Here is a 21,562-nt window from a genome sequence, read left to right on the forward strand (position 1 = left end):
AAGAAGAGTCAGCCTTCTTGTACTAAGTCGGCATTGTGCCTTTGTATTTAATTCCGATGCAATTTCTGTGTCTCATCGTCAACAAGAAGGCCCAAGGGATACAGAAAGCCTGGAGTGAAGCATCAGAAACTATAACTAGTGTCACAGGAATTGTTCAAAACATAGACAGATGGAAGAGCCAGTCTCTTTGTACTTAAGTCGGCATTGTGCCTTTTGTATTTAATTCCGATGCAATTTCTGTGTTTCATCGTCAATAAGAAGGTCAGAGGGATACAGTAAACCTTAAGTGAAGCATCGGAATCCTAAACTAGTGTCACAGGAATGGTTCAAAACATAGACAGTAGGAAGAATCAGTCTACTTGTACATAAGTCGGCATTGTGCCTTTTGTATTTAATTCCGATGCAATTTCTGTGTTTCATCGTCAATAAGAACGTCCACGGTATACAGTAAACCTGAAGTGAAGCATCGGAATCTATAAGTAGTGTCACAGGAATGGTTCAAAACATAGTCAGTAAGAAGTGTCAGTCTTCTTGTCCTTAAGTCGACATTGTGCCTTTTGTATTTAATTCCGATGCAACTTCTGTGTTTCATCGTCAATAAGAAGGTCCAAGGGATACAGTAAACCTGGAGTGAAGCATCGGAATCTATAACTAATGTCGCACGAATGGTTCAAAACCTAGACATTAAGAAGAGTCAGTCTTCTTGTACTTAAGTCTGCATTGTGCCTTTTGTATTTAATTCCGATGCAATTTCTGTGTTTCATCGTTAATAAGAATGTCCAAGGGATACAGTAAACCTCAAGTGAAGCATCGGAATCTATAACTAGTGTCACAGGAATGGTGCAAATCATAGTCAGTAGGAAGAGTTGGTCTTCATGTACTTAAGTCGGCATTGTGCCTTTTGTATTTAATTCCGATACAATTTCTATGTTTCATCGTCAATAAGAAGGTCCAAGGGATACAGTAAACATGAAGTGAAGCATCGGAATCTATAACTAGTGTCACAGGATTGGTTCAAAACATAGACAGTAGGAAGAGGCAGTCTTCTTGTACTTAAGTCGGCATTGTGCCTTTTGTATTTAATTCCGATGCAATTTCTGTGTTTCATCGTCAATAAGAAGGTCCAAGCGATACAGTAAACCTGAAGTGAAGCACCGGAATCGATAACTAGGGTCACGCTAATTTTTCAAAGCAAAGTCAGTAAGAAGAGTCAGTCTTCTTGTCCTTATGTCGGCATTGTGCCTTTTGTATTTAATTCCGATGCAATTTCTGTGTTTCATCGTCAATAAGGAGGTCCAAGGGATACAGTAAATCTGAAGTGAAGCATCGGAATCTATAACTAGTGTCACAGGAATGGTTCAAACATAGACAGTAGGAAGGGTCAATCGTCTTGTACTTAAGACGGCATTGTGCCTTTTGTATTTAATTCCGATGAAATTTCTGTATTTCATAGTCAATAAGAAGATCCAAGGGATACAGTGAACCTGAAGTGAAGCATCACAATCTATAACTAGTGTCACAGGAATGGTTTAAAACAAAGTCAATAAGAAGAGTCAGACTTCTTTTCCTTATGTCGGCATTGTGCCTTTTGCATTTAATTCCGATGCAAATTCTGTGCTTCATCGTCAATAACAAGGTCCAAGGGATACAGTAAACCTGGAGTGTAGCATATGAATCTATAACTAGTGTCACAGGAATGGTTCAAATCATAGTCAGTAAAAAGAGTCAGTCTTCTAGTACTTAAGTCGGCATTGTGCCTTTTGTATTTAATTCCGATGCAATTTCTGTGTTTCATCGTGAATAAGAAGGTCCAAGGGATTCAGTAAACCTGAAGTGAAGCATCGGAATCTATTACTAGTGTCACAGGAATGGTTCAAAGCATAGACAGTAAGAAAAGTCAGTCGTCTTGTACTTAAGTCGGCATTGTGCATTTTCTATTTAATTCCGATGCAATTTCTGTGTTTCATCGTCAATAAGAAGGTCAGAGGGATACAGTAAACCTGAAGTGAAGCATCCGAATCTATAACAAGTGTCACAGGAATGGTTCAAAACATAGTCAGTAAGAAGAGACGGTCTTCATGCACTTAAGTCGGCATTGGGCCTTTAATATTTAATTCCGTTGCAATTTCTGTGTTTCTTCGTCAATAAGAAGGTCCAAGGGATACAGTAAACCTCAAGTGAAGCATCGGAATCTATAACTAGTGTCACAGGAATGGTTCAACACATAGACAGTAGGAAGTGTTAGTCTTCTTGTACTTAAGTCGACATTGTGCCTTTTGTATTTAATTCCGATGCAATTTCTGTATTTCATCGTCAATAAGAAGGTCCAAGGGATAATGTAAACCTGAAGTGAAGCATCGGAATAATCTATAACCAGTGTCACAGGAATGGTTCCAAACATTGTCAGTAGGAAGAGACGGTCTTTATGTACTTAAGTCGGCATTGGGCCTTTTATATTTAATTCCGTTGCAATTTCTGTGTTTCATCGTCAATAAGAACGTCCAAGGGATATAGAAAACCTCAAGTGAAGCATCGGAATCTATAACTAGTGTCACAGGAATGGTTCAAAACATAGACAGTAGGAAGAGTCAGTCTTCTTGTACGTAAGTCGGCATTGTGCCTTTTGTATTTAATTCCGATGCAATTTCTGTGTTTCATCGTCAATATGAAGGTCCAAGGGATACAGTAAACCTGAAGTGAAGCATCGGAATCTATAACTAATGTCACAGGAATGGTTCAAAACATAGACAGTAAGATATGTCAGTCGCCTTGTACTTAAGTCGGCTTTGTGCATTTTCTATTTAATTCCGATGCAATTTATGTGTTTCATCGTCAATAAGAAGGTCAGAGGGATACAGTAAACCTGAAGTGAAGCATCGAAAACTATAACTAGTGTCACAGGAATGGTCAAATCATAGACAGTAGGAAGAGTCAGTCTTCTCGTACTTGAGTCGGCATTGTGCCTTTTCTATTTAATTCTGATGCAATGTCTGTGTTTCATCGTCAATAAGAAGGTCCAAGGGATACAGTAAACCTGTAGCGAAGCATCGTAATCTATAACTAGTGTCACAGGAATGGTTCAAAACATAAACAGTAAGAAGAGTCAGTCTTCTTGCAATTAATTACGCATTGTTCCTTTTCTATTTAATTCCGATGCAATATCTGTGTTTCATCGTCAATAAGAAATACCAAGGGATACAGTAAACCTGAAGTGAAGCATTGGAATCTTTAAGTAGTGTCACAGAATTGGTTCTAAACATAGTTAGTAAGAAGCGTCAGTCTTCTTGTATTTAAGTCGGCATTGTGCCTTTTCTATTTCATTCTGATGCAATTCCTGTGCTTCATCGTCAATAAGAAGGTCCAAGGGAAACAGTAAACCTGGAGTGAAGCACCGGAATCTATAACTAGTGTCACAGTAATGGTTCAAAAACTTAGACTGTAAGAAGAGTCAGTCTTCTTGTACTGTAGTCGGCATTGTGCCTTTTGTATTTAATTCCGATGCAATTTCTGCGTTTCATCGTCAATAAGAAGGTCCAACGGATACAGTAAACCTGGAGTGAAGCATCGGAATCTATAACTAATGTCACAGGAATGGTTCAAAACATAGACAGTAATAAGAGTCAGTCGTCTTGTACTTAATTCTGCATTGTGCCTTTTGTATTTAATTCCGATGCAATTTCTGTGTTTCATCGTCAATAAGAAGGTCCAAGGGATACAGTAAACCTGAAGTGAAGCATCGGAAATTATAACTAGTGTCACATCAATGGTTCAAAACATAGCCAGTAAGAAGAGTCAGTCTTCTTGTACTTAAGTCATCATTGTGCATTTTCAATTTAATTCTGATGCAATTTCTGTGTTTCATCGTCAATAAGAAGGTCAGAAGGATACAGTAAACCTGGAGTGAAGCATCGGAATCTATAACTAGTGACACAGGAATGATCCAAATCATAGACAGTAAGAAGAGTCAGACTTCTTTTACTTAAGTCAGCATTGTGCCTTTTGTATTTAATTCTGATGCAATTTCTGTCTTTCATCGTCAATAAGAATTTCCAAGGGATACAGTAAACCTGGAGTGATGCATCGGAAGCTATAACTAGGGTCACAGGAATGGTTCAAAGCATAGACAGTAAGAAGAGTCAATCTTCTTGTACTTAAGTCAGCATTGTGACTTTTGTATTTAATTCCGATGCAATTTCTATGTTTCATCTTCAATAAGAAGGTGCAAGGGATACAGTAAATCTGAAGTGAAGCATCGGAATCTATAACTAGTGTCACAGGAATGGTTCTAAACATAGACAGTAGGAAGAGTCAGTCATCTTGTACTTAAGTCGGCATTGTGCCTTTTGTATTTAATTCCGATGCAATTTCTGTATTTCACCGTCAATAAGAAGGTCCAAGGGATACAGTAATCCTGAAGTGAAGCATCGCAATAATCTATAACTGGTGTCACAGGAATGGTTCAAAACATTGTCAGTAGGAAGAGACGGTCTTCATGCACTTAAGTCGGCATTGGGCCTTTTATATTTAATTCCGTTGCAATTTCTGTGTTTCTTCGTCAATAAGAAGGTCCAAGGGATACAGTAAACCTCAAGTGAAGCATCGGAATCTATAACTAGTGTCACAGGAATGGTTCAAAGCATAGACAGTAGGAAGAGTTAGTCTTCTTGTACTTAAGTCGGCATTGTGCCTTTTGTATTTAATTCCGATGCAATTTCTGTGTTTCATCGTCAATAAGAAGGTCCAAGGGATACAGTAAACCTGAAGTGAAGCATCGGAATCTATAACTAATGTCACAGGATTGGTTCACACAGAGTCAGTAAGATATGTCAGTCGCCTTGTACTTAAGTAGGCATTGTGCATTTTCTATTTAATTCCGATGCAATTTATGTGTTTCATCGTCAATAAGAAGGTCAGAGGGATACAGTAAACCTGAACTGAAGCATCCGAATCTATAACTAGTGTCACAGGAATGGTTCAAAACATAGTCAGTAAAAAGAGTCAGTCTTCTTGTACTTAAGTCAGCATTGTGCCTTTTGTATTTAATCCCGATGGAATTTATGTGTTTCATCGTCAATAAGAAGGTCAGAGGGATACAGTAAACTTGAAGTGAGCATCGGAATCTATAACTAGTGTCACAGGAATGGTTCAAAACTTAGTCAGTAAGAAGAGTCAGTCTTCTTGTACTTAAGTCAGCATTGTGCCTTTTGTATTTAATCCCGATGGAATTTATGTGTTTCATCGTCAATAAGAAGGTCAGAGGGATACAGTAAACTTGAAGTGAAGCATCGGAATCTTTAACTAATGTCACAGGAATAGTTCAAAACATAGACAGTAAGATATGTCAGTCTCCTTGTACTTAAGTCGGCATTGTGCATTTTCTATTTCATTCCGATGCAATTTATGTGTTTCATCGTCAATAAGAAGGTGAGAGGGATACAGTAAACCTGAAGTGAAGCATCGAAATCTATAACTAGTGTCACAGGAATGGTTCAAAACATAGACAGTAGGAAGAGTCAGTCTTCCTGTACTTAAGTCGGCATTGTGCCTTTTGTATTTAATTCCGATGCAATTTCTGTATTTCATCGTCAATAAGAATGTCCAAGGGATACAGTAAACCTGAAGTGAAGCATCGGAATAATCTATAACCAGTGTCACAGGAATGGTTCCAAACATTGTCAGTAGGAAGAGACGGTCTTTATGTACTTAAGTCGGCATTGGGCCTTTTATATTTAATTCCGTTGCAATTTCTGTGTTTCATCGTCAATAAGAACGTCCAAGGGATACAGAAAACCTCAAGTGAAGCATCGGAATCTATAACTAGTGTCACAGGAAAGGTTCAAAACATAGACAGTAGGAAGAGTCAGTCTTCTTGTACGTAAGTCGGCATTGTGCCTTTTGTATTTAATTCCGATGCAATTTCTGTGTTTCATCGTCAATAAGAAGGTCCAAGGGATACAGTAAACCTGAAGTGAAGCATCGGAATCTATAACTAATGTCACAGGAATGGTTCAAAACATAGACAGTAAGATATGTCAGTCGCCTTGTACTTAAGTCGGCATTGTGCATTTTCTATTTAATTCCGATGCAATTTATGTGTTTCATCGTCAATAAGAAGGTCAGAGGGATACAGTAAAGCTGAAGTGAAGCATCGAAAACTATAACTAGTGTCACAGGAATGGTCAAATCATAGACAGTAGGAAGAGTCAGTCTTCTCGTACTTGAGCCGGCATTGTGCATTTTGTAATAATTTTGATGCAATTTCTGTGTTTCATCGTCAATATGAAGGTCAGAGGGATACAGTAAACTTGAAGTGAGCATCGGAATCTATAACTAGTGTCACAGGAATGGTTCTAACCATAGTCAGTAAGAAGCGTTAGTCTTCTTGTACTTAAGTCGGCATTGTGCCTTTTCTATTTAATTCTGATGCAATGTCTGTTTTTCATCGTCAATAAGAAGGTCCAAGGGATACAGTAAACCTGTAGCGAAGCATCGTAATCTATAACTAGTGTCACAGGAATGGTTCAAAACATAAACAGTAAGAAGAGTCAGTCTTCTTGCAATTAATTACGCATTGTTCCTTTTCTATTTAATTCCGATGCAATATCTGTGTTTCATCGTCAATAAGAAGGACCAAGGGATACAGTAAACCTGAAGTGAAGCATTGGAATCTTTAAGTAGTGTCACAGAATTGGTTCAAAACATAGTTAGTAAGAAGCGTCAGTCTTCTTGTATTTAAGTCGGCATTGTGCCTTTTCTATTTCATTCTGATGCAATTCCTGTGCTTCATCGTCAATAAGAAGGTCCAAGGGAAACAGTAAACCTGGAGTGAAGCACCGGAATCTATAACTAGTGTCACAGTAATGGTTCAAAAACTTAGACTGTAAGAAGAGTCAGTCTTCTTGTACTGTAGTCGGCATTGTGCCTTTTGTATTTAATTCCGATGCAATTTCTGCGTTTCATCGTCAATAAGAAGGTCCAACGGATACAGTAAACCTGGAGTGAAGCATCGGAATCTATAACTAATGTCACAGGAATGGTTCAAAACATAGACAGTAATAAGAGTCAGTCGTCTTGTACTTAATTCTGCATTGTGCCTTTTGTATTTAATTCCGATGCAATTTCTGTGTTTCATCGTCAATAAGAAGGTCCAAGGGATACAGTAAACCTGAAGTGAAGCATCGGAAATTATAACTAGTGTCACATCAATGGTTCAAAACATAGCCAGTAAGAAGAGTCAGTCTTCTTGTACTTAAGTCATCATTGTGCATTTTCAATTTAATTCTGATGCAATTTCTGTGTTTCATCGTCAATAAGAAGGTCAGAAGGATACAGTAAACCTGGAGTGAAGCATCGGAATCTATAACTAGTGACACAGGAATGGTCCAAATCATAGACAGTAAGAAGAGTCAGACTTCTTTTACTTAAGTCAGCATTGCGCCTTTTGTATTTAATTCTGATGCAATTTCTGTCTTTCATCGTCAATAAGAAGGTCCAAGGGATACAGTAAACCTGGAGTGATGCATCGGAAGCTATAACTAGGGTCACAGGAATGGTTCAAAACATAGACAGTAAGAAGAGTCAATCTTCTTGTACTTAAGTCAGCATTGTGACTTTTGTATTTAATTCCGATGCAATTTCTATGTTTCATCTTCAATAAGAAGGTGCAAGGGATACAGTAAATCTGAAGTGAAGCATCGGAATCTATAACTAGTGTCACAGGAATGGTTCTAAACATAGACAGTAGGAAGAGTCAGTCATCTTGTACTTAAGTCGGCATTGTGCCTTTTGTATTTAATTCCGATGCAATTTCTGTATTTCACCGTCAATACGAAGGTCCAAGGGATACAGTAATCCTGAAGTGAAGCATCGCAATAATCTATAACTAGTGTCACAGGAATGGTTCAAAACATTGTCAGTAGGAAGAGACGGTCTTCATGCACTTAAGTCGGCATTGGGCCTTTTATATTTAATTCCGTTGCAATTTCTGTGTTTCTTCGTCAATAAGAAGGTCCAAGGGATACAGTAAACCTCAAGTGAAGCATCGGAATCTATAACTAGTGTCACAGGAATGGTTCAAATCATAGACAGTAGGAAGAGTTAGTCTTCTTGTACTTAAGTCGGCATTGTGCCTTTTGTATTTAATTCCGATGCAATTTATGTGTTTCATCGTCAATAAGAAGGTCAGAGGGATACAGTAAACCTGAAGTGAAGCATCCGAATCTATAACTAGTGTCACAGGAATGGTTCAAAACATAGTCAGTAAAAAGAGTCAGTCTTCTTGTACTTAAGTCAGCATTGTGCCTTTTGTATTTAATCCCGATGCAATTTATGTGTTTCATCGTCAATAAGAAGGTCAGAGGGATACAGTAAACTTGAAGTGAGCATCGGAATCTATAACTAGTGTCACAGGAATGGTTCAAAACTTAGTCAGTAGGAAGAGTCGGTCTTCATGTACTTAAGTCGGCATTGTGCCTTTTGTATTTAATTCCGATGCAATTTCTATGTTTCATCGTCAATAAGAAGGTCCAAGGGATACAGTAAACATGAAGTGAAGCATCGGAATCTATAACTAGTGTCACAGGATTGGTTCAAAACATAGACAGTAGGAAGAGGCAGTCTTCTTGTACTTAAGTCGGCATTGTGCCTTTTGTATTTAATTCCGATGCAATTTCTGTGTTTCATCGTCAATAAGAAGGTCCAAGCGATACAGTAAACCTGAAGTGAAGCATCGGAATCTATAACTAGGGTCACGCTAATTTTTCAAAGCAAAGTCAGTAAGAAGAGTCAGTCTTCTTGTCCTTATGTCGGCATTGTGCCTTTTGTATTTAATTCCGATGCAATTGCTGTGTTTCATCGTCAATAAGGAGGTCCAAGGGATACAGTAAATCTGAAGTGAAGCATCGGAATCTATAACTAGTGTCACAGGAATGGTTCAAACATAGACAGTAGGAAGGGTCAGTCGTCTTGTACTTAAGACGGCATTGTGCCTTTTGTATTTAATTCCGATGCAATTTCTGTATTTCATCGTCAATAAGAAGATCCAAGGGATACAGTGAACCTGAAGTGAAGCATCACAATCTATAACTAGTGTCACAGGAATGGTTTAAAACAAAGTCAATAAGAAGAGTCAGACTTCTTTTCCTTATGTCGGCATTGTGCCTTTTGCATTTAATTCCGATGCAAATTCTGTGCTTCATCGTCAATAACAAGGTCCAAGGGATACAGTAAACCTGGAGTGTAGCATATGAATCTATAACTAGTGTCACAGGAATGGTTCTAATCATAGTCAGTAAAAAGAGTCAGTCTTCTAGTACTTAAGTCGGCATTGTGCCTTTTGTATTTAATTCCGATGCAATTTCTGTGTTTCATCGTGAATAAGAAGGTCCAAGGGATTCAGTAAACCTGAAGTGAAGCATCGGAATCTATTACTAGTGTCACAGGAATGGTTCAAAGCATAGACAGTAAGAAAAGTCAGTCGTCTTGTACTTAAGTCGGCATTGTGCATTTTCTATTTAATTCCGATGCAATTTCTGTGTTTCATCGTCAATAAGAAGGTCAGAGGGATACAGTAAACCTGAAGTGAAGCATCCGAATCTATAACAAGTGTCACAGGAATGGTTCAAAACATAGTCAGTAAGAAGAGACGGTCTTCATGCACTTAAGTCGGCATTGGGCCTTTAATATTTAATTCCGTTGCAATTTCTGTGTTTCTTCGTCAATAAGAAGGTCCAAGGGATACAGTAAACCTCAAGTGAAGCATCGGAATCTATAACTAGTGTCACAGGAATGGTTCAACACATAGACAGTAGGAAGTGTTAGTCTTCTTGTACTTAAGTCGACATTGTGCCTTTTGTATTTAATTCCGATGCAATATCTGTGTTTCATCGTCAATAAGAAGGTGCAAGGGATACAGTAAACCTGAAATGAAGCATGGTAATCTATAACTAGTGTCACAGGAATGGTTCAAAAGATAGACAGTAAGAGGAGTCAGTCTTCTTGTACTTAAGTCGCCATTGTGCCTTTTGTATTTAATTCCGGTATAATTTCTGTGTTTCATTGTCAATAAGAAAATCAGAGGGATGCAGTAAACCTGAAGTAAAGCAACAGAATCTATAACTAGTGTCACAGGAATGGTTCAAAACATTGACAGTAGGAAGAGTCAGTCTTCTTGTACGTAAGTCGGCATTGTGCCTTTTGTATTTAATTCCGATGCAATTTCTGTGTTTCATCGTCAATAAGAAGGTCCAAGGGATACAGTAAACCTGAAGTGAAGCATCGGAATCTATAACTAATGTCACAGGAATGGTTCAAAACATTGACAGTAAGATATGTCAGTCGCCTTGTACTTAAGTCGGCTTTGTGCATTTTCTATTTAATTCCGATGCAATTTATGTGTTTCATCGTCAATAAGAAGGTCAGAGGGATACAGTAAACCTGAAGTTAAGCATCGAAAACTATAACTAGTGTCACAGGAATGGTCAAATCATAGACAGTAGGAAGAGTCAGTCTTCTCGTACTTGAGTCGGCATTGTGCCTTTTCTATTTAATTGTGATGCAATGTGTGTGTTTCATCGTCAATAAGAAGGTCCAAGGGATACAGTAAACCTGTAGCGAAGCATCGTAATCTATAACTAGTGTCACAGGAATGGTTCAAAACATAAACAGTAAGAAGAGTCAGTCTTCTTGCAATTAATTACGCATTGTTCCTTTTCTATTTAATTCCGATGCAATATCTGTGTTTCATCGTCAATAAGAAATACCAAGGGATACAGTAAACCTGAAGTGAAGCATTGGAATCTTTAAGTAGTGTCACAGAATTGGTTCTAAACATAGTTAGTAAGAAGCGTCAGTCTTCTTGTATTTAAGTCGGCATTGTGCCTTTTCTATTTCATTCTGATGCAATTCCTGTGCTTCATCGTCAATAAGAAGGTCCAAGGGAAACAGTAAACCTGGAGTGAAGCACCGGAATCTATAACTAGTGTCACAGTAATGGTTCAAAAACTTAGACTGTAAGAAGAGTCAGTCTTCTTGTACTGTAGTCGGCATTGTGCCTTTTGTATTTAATTCCGATGCAATTTCTGCGTTTCATCGTCAATAAGAAGGTCCAACGGATACAGTAAACCTGGAGTGAAGCATCGGAATCTATAACTAATGTCACAGGAATGGTTCAAAACATAGACAGTAATAAGAGTCAGTCGTCTTGTACTTAATTCTGCATTGTGCCTTTTGTATTTAATTCCGATGCAATTTCTGTGTTTCATCGTCAATAAGAAGGTCCAAGGGATACAGTAAACCTGAAGTGAAGCATCGGAAATTATAACTAGTGTCACATCACTGGTTCAAAACATAGCCAGTAAGAAGAGTCAGTCTTCTTGTACTTAAGTCATCATTGTGCATTTTCAATTTAATTCTGATGCAATTTCTGTGTTTCATCGTCAATAAGAAGGTCAGAAGGATACAGTAAACCTGGAGTGAAGCATCGGAATCTATAACTAGTGACACAGGAATGGTCCAAATCATAGACAGTAAGAAGAGTCAGACTTCTTTTACTTAAGTCAGCATTGTGCCTTTTGTATTTAATTCTGATGCAATTTCTGTCTTTCATCGTCAATAAGGAGGTCCAAGGGATACAGTAAACCTGGAGTGATGCATCGGAAGCTATAACTAGGGTCACAGGAATGGTTCAAAGCATAGACAGTAAGAAGAGTCAATCTTCTTGTACTTAAGTCAGCATTGTGACTTTTGTATTTAATTCCGATGCAATTTCTATGTTTCATCTTCAATAAGAAGGTGCAAGGGATACAGTAAATCTGAAGTGAAGCATCGGAATCTGTAACTAGTGTCACAGGAATGGTTCTAAACATAGACAGTAGGAAGAGTCAGTCATCTTGTACTTAAGTCGGCATTGTGCCTTTTGTATTTAATTCCGATGCAATTTCTGTATTTCACCGTCAATAAGAAGGTCCAAGGGATACAGTAATCCTGAAGTGAAGCATCGCAATAATCTATAACTAGTGTCACAGGAATGGTTCAAAACATTGTCAGTAGGAAGAGATGGTCTTCATGCACTTAAGTCGGCATTGGTCCTTTTATATTTAATTCCGTTGCAATTTCTGTGTTTCTTCGTCAATAAGAAGGTCCAAGGGATACAGTAAACCTCAAGTGAAGCATCGGAATCTATAACTAGTGTCACAGGAATGGTTCAAAGCATAGACAGTAGGAAGAGTTAGTCTTCTTGTACTTAAGTCGGCATTGTGCCTTTTGTATTTAATTCCGATGCAATTTCTGTGATTCATCGTCAGTAAGAAGGTCCAAGGGATACAGTAAACCTGAAGTGAAGCATCGGAATCTATAACTAATGTCACAGGAATGGTTCACACAGAGTCAGTAAGATATGTCAGTCGCCTTGTACTTAAGTAGGCATTGTGCATTTTCTATTTAATTCCGATGCAATTTCTGTGTTTCATCGTCAATAAGAAGGTCAGAGGGATACAGTAAACCTGAAGTGAAGCATCCGAATCTATAACAAGTGTCACAGGAATGGTTCAAAACATAGTCAGTAAGAAGAGACGGTCTTCATGCACTTAAGTCGGCATTGGGCCTTTAATATTTAATTCCGTTGCAATTTCTGTGTTTCTTCGTCAATAAGAAGGTCCAAGGGATACAGTAAACCTCAAGTGAAGCATCGGAATCTATAACTAGTGTCACAGGAATGGTTCAACACATAGACAGTAGGAAGTGTTAGTCTTCTTGTACTTAAGTCGACATTGTGCCTTTTGTATTTAATTCCGATGCAATATCTGTGTTTCATCGTCAATAAGAAGGTGCAAGGGATACAGTAAACCTGAAATGAAGCATGGTAATCTATAACTAGTGTCACAGGAATGGTTCAAAAGATAGACAGTAAGAGGAGTCAGTCTTCTTGTACTTAAGTCGCCATTGTGCCTTTTGTATTTAATTCCGGTATAATTTCTATGTTTCATTGTCAATAAGAAAATCAGAGGGATGCAGTAAACCTGAAGTAAAGCAACAGAATCTATAACTAGTGTCACAGGAATGGTTCAAAACATTGACAGTAGGAAGAGTCAGTCTTCTTGTACTTATGTCGGCATTGTGCCTTTTCTATTTAATTCCGATGCAATTTCTGTGTTTCATCGTCAATAAGAAATTCCAAGGGATACAGTAAACCAGTAGTGAAGCCTCAGAATCTATTACTAATGTCACAGGAATGGTTCAAAACATAGACAGTAAGATATGTCAGTCTCCTTGTATTTAAGTCGGCATTGTGCAATTTCTATTTCATTCCGATGCAACTTATGTGTTTCATCGTCAATAAGAAGGTCAGAGGGATACAGTAAACCTGAAGTGAAGCATCCGAATCTATAACTAGTGTCACAGGAATGGTTCAAAACATAGTCAGTAAAAAGAGTCAGTCTTCTTGTACTTAAGTCAGCATTGTGCCTTTTGTATTTAATTCCGATGCAATTTGTGTGTTTCATCGTCAATAAGAAGGTGCAAGGGATACAGTAAACTTGAAGTGAAGCATCGGAATCCATAACTAGTGTCACAGGAATGGTTCAAAACATAGACAGTAGGAAGAGTCAGTCATCTTGTACTTAAGTCGGCATTGTGCCTTTTGTATTTAATTCCGATGCAATTTCTGTATTTCATCGTCAATAAGAAGGTCCAAGGGATACAGTAAACCTGAAGTGAAGCATCGGAATAATCTATAACCAGTGTCACAGGAATGGTTCCAAACATTGTCAGTAGGAAGAGACGGTCTTTATGTACTTAAGTCGGCATTGGGCCTTTTATATTTAATTCCGTTGCAATTTCTGTGTTTCATCGTCAATAAGAACGTCCAAGGGATACAGAAAACCTCAAGTGAAGCATCGGAATCTATAACTAGTGTCACAGGAATGGTTCAAAACATAGACAGTAGGAAGAGTCAGTCTTCTTGTACGTAAGTCGGCATTGTGCCTTTTGTATTTAATTCCGATGCAATTTCTGTGTTTCATCGTCAATAAGAAGGTCCAAGGGATACAGTAAACCTGAAGTGAAGCATCGGAATCTATAACTAATGTCACAGGAATGGTTCAAAACATAGACAGTAAGATATGTCAGTCGCCTTGTACTTAAGTCGGCTTTGTGCATTTTCTATTTAATTCCGATGCAATTTATGTGTTTCATCGTCAATAAGAAGGTCAGAGGGATACAGTAAACCTGAAGTGAAGCATCGAAAACTATAACTAGTGTCACAGGAATGGTCAAATCATAGACAGTAGGAAGAGTCAGTCTTCTCGTACTTGAGTCGGCATTGTGCCTTTTCTATTTAATTCTGATGCAATGTCTGTGTTTCATCGTCAATAAGAAGGTCCAAGGGATACAGTAAACCTGTAGCGAAGCATCGTAATCTATAACTAGTGTCACAGGAATGGTTCAAAACATAAACAGTAAGAAGAGTCAGTCTTCTTGCAATTAATTACGCATTGTTCCTTTTCTATTTAATTCCGATGCAATATCTGTGTTTCATCGTCAATAAGAAATACCAAGGGATACAGTAAACCTGAAGTGAAGCATTGGAATCTTTAAGTAGTGTCACAGAATTGGTTCTAAACATAGTTAGTATGAAGCGTCAGTCTTCTTGTATTTAAGTCGGCATTGTGCCTTTTCTATTTCATTCTGATGCAATTCCTGTGCTTCATCGTCAATAAGAAGGTCCAAGGGAAACAGTAAACCTGGAGTGAAGCACCGGAATCTATAACTAGTGTCACAGTAATGGTTCAAAAACTTAGACTGTAAGAAGAGTCAGTCTTCTTGTACTGTAGTCGGCATTGTGCCTTTTGTATTTAATTCCGATGCAATTTCTGCGTTTCATCGTCAATAAGAAGGTCCAACGGATACAGTAAACCTGGAGTGAAGCATCGGAATCTATAACTAATGTCACAGGAATGGTTCAAAACATAGACAGTAATAAGAGTCAGTCGTCTTGTACTTAATTCTGCATTGTGCCTTTTGTATTTAATTCCGATGCAATTTCTGTGTTTCATCGTCAATAAGAAGGTCCAAGGGATACTGTAAACCTGAAGTGAAGCATCGGAAATTATAACTAGTGTCACATCAATGGTTCAAAACATAGCCAGTAAGAAGAGTCAGTCTTCTTGTACTTAAGTCATCATTGTGCATTTTCAATTTAATTCTGATGCAATTTCTGTGTTTCATCGTCAATAAGAAGGTCAGAAGGATACAGTAAACCTGGAGTGAAGCATCGGAATCTATAACTAGTGACACAGGAATGGTCCAAATCATAGACAGTAAGAAGAGTCAGACTTCTTTTACTTAAGTCAGCATTGTGCCTTTTGTATTTAATTCTAATGCAATTTCTGTCTTTCATCGTCAATAAGAAGGTCCAAGGGATACAGTAAACCTGGAGTGATGCATCGGAAGCTATAACTAGGGTCACAGGAATGGTTCAAAGCATAGACAGTAAGAAGAGTCAATCTTCTTGTACTTAAGTCAGCATTGTGACTTTTGTATTTAATTCCGATGCAATTTCTATGTTTCATCTTCAATAAGAAGGTGCAAGGGATACAGTAAATCTGAAGTGAAGCATCAGAATCTATAACTAGTGTCACAGGAATGGTTCTAAACATAGACAGTAGGAAGAGTCAGTCATCTTGTACTTAAGTCGGCATTGTGCCTTTTGTATTTAATTCCGATGCAATTTCTGTATTTCACCGTCAATAAGAAGGTCCAAGGGATACAGTAATCCTGAAGTGAAGCATCGCAATAATCTATAACTAGTGTCACAGAAATGGTTCAAAACATTGTCAGTAGGAAGAGACGGTCTTCATGCACTGAAGTCGGCATTGGGCCTTTTATATTTAATTCCGTTGCAATTTCTGTGTTTCTTCGTCAATAAGAAGGTCCAAGGGATACAGTAAACCTCAAGTGAAGCATCGGAATCTATAACTAGTGTCACAGGAATGGTTCAAAGCATAGACAGTAGGAAGAGTTAGTCTTCTTGTACTTAAGTCGGCATTGTGCCTTTTGTATTTAATTCCGATGCAATTTCTGTGTTTCATCGTCAATAAGAAGGTCCAAGGGATACAGTAAACCTGAAGTGAAGCATCGGAATCTATAACTAATGTCATAGGAATGGTTCACACAGAGTCAGTAAGATATGTCAGTCGCCTTGTACTTAAGTAGGCATTGTGCATTTTCTATTTAATTCCGATGCAATTTATGTGTTTCATCGTCAATAAGAAGGTCAGAGGGATACAGTAAACCTGAAGTGAAGCATCCGAATCTATAACTAGTGTCACAGGAATGGTTCAAAACATAGTCAGTAAAAAGAGTCAGTCTTCTTGTACTTAAGTCAGCATTGTGCCTTTTGTATTTAATCCCGATGCAATTTATGTGTTTCATCGTCAATAAGAAGGTCAGAGGGATACAGTAAACTTGAAGTGAGCATCGGAATCTATAACTAGTGTCACAGGAATGGTTCAAAACTTAGTCAGTAAGAAGAGTCAGTCTTCTTGTACTTAAGTCGGCATTGTGCCCTTTGTGTTTAATTCCGATGCAATTTCTGTGTTTCATCGTCAATAAGAAGGTCCAAGGGATACAGTAAACCTGAAGTGAAGCATCGGAATCTATAACTAATGTCACAGGAATAGTTCAAAACATAGACAGTAAGATATGTCAGTCTCCTTGTACTTATGTCGGCATTGTGCCTTTTGTATTTAATTCCGATGCAATTTCTGTATTTCATCGTCAATAAGAAGGTCCAAGGGATACAGTAAACCTGAAGTGAAGCATCGGAATAATCTATAACCAGTGTCACAGGAATGGTTCCAAACATTGTCAGTAGGAAGAGACGGTCTTTATGTACTTAAGTCGGCATTGGGCCTTTTATATTTAATTCCGTTGCAATTTCTGTGTTTCATCGTCAATAAGAACGTCCAAGGGATACAGAAAACCTCAAGTGAAGCATCGGAATCTATAACTAGTGTCACAGGAATGGTTCAAAACATAGACAGTAGGAAGAGTCAGTCTTCTTGTACGTAAGTCGGCATTGTGCCTTTTGTATTTAATTCCGATGCAATTTCTGTGTTTCATCGTCAATAAGAAGGTCCAAGGGATACAGTAAACCTGAAGTGAAGCATCGGAATCTATAACTAATGTCACAGGAATGGTTCAAAACATAGACAGTAAGATATGTCAGTCGCCTTGTACTTAAGTCGGCATTGTGCATTTTCTATTTAATTCCGATGCAATTTATGTGTTTCATCGTCAATAAGAAGGTCAGAGGGATACAGTAAACCTGAAGTGAAGCATCGAAAACTATAACTAGTGTCACAGGAATGGTCAAATCATAGACAGTAGGAAGAGTCAGTCTTCTCGTACTTGAGTCGGCATTGTGCATTTTGTAATAATTTTGATGCAATTTCTGTGTTTCATCGTCAATATGAAGGTCAGAGGGATACAGTAAACTTGAAGTGAGCATCGGAATCTATAACTAGTGTCACAGGAATGGTTCTAACCATAGTCAGTAAGAAGCGTTAGTCTTCTTGTACATAAGTCGGCATTGTGCCTTTTCTATTTAATTCTGATGCAATGTCTGTGTTTCATCGTCAAAAAGAAGGTCCAAGGGATACAGTAAACCTGTAGCGAAGCATCGTAATCTATAACTAGTGTCACAGGAATGGTTCAAAACATAAACAGTAAGAAGAGTCAGTCTTCTTGCAATTAATTACGCATTGTTCCTTTTCTATTTAATTCCGATGCAATATCTGTGTTTCATCGTCAATAAGAAGGACCAAGGGATACAGTAAACCTGAAGTGAAGCATTGGAATCTTTAAGTAGTGTCACAGAATTGGTTCAAAACATAGTTAGTAAGAAGCGTCAGTCTTCTTGTATTTAAGTCGGCATTGTGCCTTTTCTATTTCATTCTGATGCAATTCCTGTGCTTCATCGTCAATAAGAAGGTCCAAGGGAAACAGTAAACCTGGAGTGAAGCACCGGAATCTATAACTAGTGTCACAGTAATGGTTCAAAAACTTAGACTGTAAGAAGAGTCGCTCTTCTTGTACTGTAGTCGGCATTGTGCCTTTTGTATTTAATTCCGATGCAATTTCTGCGTTTCATCGTCAATAAGAAGGTCCAACGGATACAGTAAACCTGGAGTGAAGCATCGGAATCTATAACTAATGTCACAGGAATGGTTCAAAACATAGACAGTAATAAGAGTCAGTCGTCTTGTACTTAATTCTGCATTGTGCCTTTTGTATTTAATTCCGATGCAATTTCTGTGTTTCATCGTCAATAAGAAGGTCCAAGGGATACAGTAAACCTGAAGTGAAGCATCGGAAATTATAACTAGTGTCACATTAATCGTTCAAAACATAGCCAGTAAGAAGAGTCAGTCTTCTTGTACTTAAGTCATCATTGTGCATTTTCAATTTAATTCTGATGCAATTTCTGTGTTTCATCGTCAATAAGAAGGTCAGAAGGATACAGTAAACCTGGAGTGAAGCATCGGAATCTATAACTAGTGACACAGGAATGGTCCAAATCATAGACAGTAAGAAGAGTCAGACTTCTTTTACTTAAGTCAGCATTGTGCCTTTTGTATTTAATTCTGATGCAATTTCTGTCTTTCATCGTCAATAAGGAGGTCCAAGGGATACAGTAAACCTGGAGTGATGCATCGGAAGCTATAACTAGGGTCACAGGAATGGTTCAAAACATAGACAGTAAGAAGAGTCAATCTTCTTGTACTTAAGTCAGCATTGTGACTTTTGTATTTAATTCCGATGCAATTTCTATGTTTCATCTTCAATAAGAAGGTGCAAGGGATACAGTAAATCTGAAGTGAAGCATCGGAATCTATAACTAGTGTCACAGGAATGGTTCTAAACATAGACAGTAGGAAGAGTCAGTCATCTTGTACTTAAGTCTGCGTTGTGCCTTTTGTATTTAATTCCGATGCAATTTCTGTATTTCACCGTCAATAAGAAGGTCCAAGGGATACAGTAATCCTGAAGTGAAGCATCGCAATAATCTATAACTAGTGTCACAGGAATGGTTCAAAACATTGTCAGTAGGAAGAGACGGTCTTCATGCACTTAAGTCGGCATTGGGCCTTTTATATTTAATTCCGTTGCAATTTCTGTGTTTCTTCGTCAATAAGAAGGTCCAAGGGATACAGTAAACCTCAAGTGAAGCATCGGAATCTATAACTAGTGTCACAGGAATGGTTCAAATCATAGACAGTAGGAAGAGTTAGTCTTCTTGTACTTAAGTCGGCATTGTGCCTTTTGTATTTAATTCCGATGCAATTTCTGTGTTTCATCGTCAATAAGAAGGTCCAAGGGATACAGTAAACCTGAAGTGAAGCATCGGAATCTATAACTAATGTCACAGGAATGGTTCACACAGAGTCAGTAAGATATGTCAGTCGCCTTGTACTTAAGTAGGCATTGTGCATTTTCTATTTAATTCCGATGCAATTTATGTGTTTCATCGTCAATAAGAAGGTCAGAGGGATACAGTAAACCTGAAGTGAAGCATCCGAATCTATAACTAGTGTCACAGGAATGGTTCAAAACATAGTCAGTAAAAAGAGTCAGTCTTCTTGTACTTAAGTCAGCATTGTGCCTTTTGTATTTAATCCCGATGCAATTTATGTGTTTCATCGTCAATAAGAAGGTCAGAGGGATACAGTAAACTTGAAGTGAGCATCGGAATCTATAACTAGTGTCACAGGAATGGTTCAAAACTTAGTCAGTAGGAAGAGTCGGTCTTCATGTACTTAAGTCGGCATTGTGCCTTTTGTATTTAATTCCGATGCAATTTCTATGTTTCATCGTCAATAAGAAGGTCCAAGGGATACAGTAAACATGAAGTGAAGCATCGGAATCTATAACTAGTGTCACAGGATTGGTTCAAAACATAGACAGTAGGAAGAGGCAGTCTTCTTGTACTTAAGTCGGCATTGTGCCTTTTGTATTTAATTCCGATGCAAATTCTGTGTTTCATCGTCAATAAGAAGGTCCAAGCGATACAGTAAACCTGAAGTGAAGCATCGGAATCTATAACTAGGGTCACGCTAATTTTTCAAAGCAAAGTCAGTAAGAAGAGTCAGTCTTCTTGTCCTTATGTCGGCATTGTGCCTTTTGTATTTAATTCCGATGCAATTTCTGTGTTTCATCGTCAATAAGGAGGTCCAAGGGATACAGTAAATCTGAAGTGAAGCATCGGAATCTATAACTAGTGTCACAGGAATGGTTCAAACATAGACAGTAGGAAGGGTCAGTCGTCTTGTACTTAAGACGGCATTGTGCCTTTTGTATTTAATTCCGATGCAATTTCTGTATTTCATCGTCAATAAGAAGATCCAAGGGATACAGTGAACCTGAAGTGAAGCATCACAATCTATAACTAGTGTCACAGGAAAGGTTTAAAACAAAGTCAATAAGAAAAGTCAGACTTCTTTTCCTTATGTCGGCATTGTGCCTTTTCCATTTAATTCCGATGCAAATTCTGTGCTTCATCGTCAATAACAAGGTCCAAGGGATACAGTAAACCTGGAGTGTAGCATATGAATCTATAACTAGTGTCACAGGAATGGTTCAAATCATAGTCAGTAAAAAGAGTCAGTCTTCTAGTACTTAAGTCGGCATTGTGCCTTTTGTATTTAATTCCGATGCAATTTCTGTGTTTCATCGTGAATAAGAAGGTCCAAGGGATTCAGTAAACCTGAAGTGAAGCATCGGAATCTATAACCAGTGTCACAGGAATGGTTCAAAGCATAGACGGTAAGAAAAGTCAGTCGTCTTGTACTTAAGTCGGCATTGTGCATTTTCTATTTAATTCCGATGCAATTTCTGTGTTTCATCGTCAATAAGAAGGTCAGAGGGATACAATAAACCTGAAGTGAAGCATCCGAATCTATAACAAGTGTCACAGGAATGGTTCAAAACATAGTCAGTAAGAAGAGACGGTCTTCATGCACTTAAGTCGGCATTGGGCCTTTAATATTTAATTCCGTTGCAATTTCTGTGTTTCTTCGTCAATAAGAAGGTCCAAGGGATACAGTAAACCTCAAGTGAAGCATCGGAATCTATAACTAGTGTCACAGGAATGGTCAAATCATAGACAGTAGGAAGAGTCAGTCTTCTCGTACTAGAGTCGGCATTGTGCCTTTTCTATTTAATTCTGATGCAATGTCTGTGTTTCATCGTCAATAAGAAGGTCCAAGGGATACAGTAAACCTGTAGCGAAGCATCGTAATCTATAACTAGTGTCACAGGAATGGTTCAAAACATAAACAGTAAGAAGAGTCAGTCTTCTTGCAATTAATTACGCATTGTTCCTTTTCTATTTAATTCCGATGCAATATCTGTGTTTCATCGTCAATAAGAAATACCAAGGGATACAGTAAACCTGAAGTGAAGCATTGGAATCTTTAAGTAGTGTCACAGAATTGGTTCTAAACATAGTTAGTAAGAAGCGTCAGTCTTCTTGTATTTAAGTCGGCATTGTGCCTTTTCTATTTCA

Source organism: Schistocerca piceifrons, unplaced genomic scaffold, assembly GCF_021461385.2.
Source record: "Schistocerca piceifrons isolate TAMUIC-IGC-003096 unplaced genomic scaffold, iqSchPice1.1 HiC_scaffold_2445, whole genome shotgun sequence".
In the NCBI taxonomy this organism is placed as follows: domain Eukaryota; kingdom Metazoa; phylum Arthropoda; class Insecta; order Orthoptera; family Acrididae; genus Schistocerca; species Schistocerca piceifrons.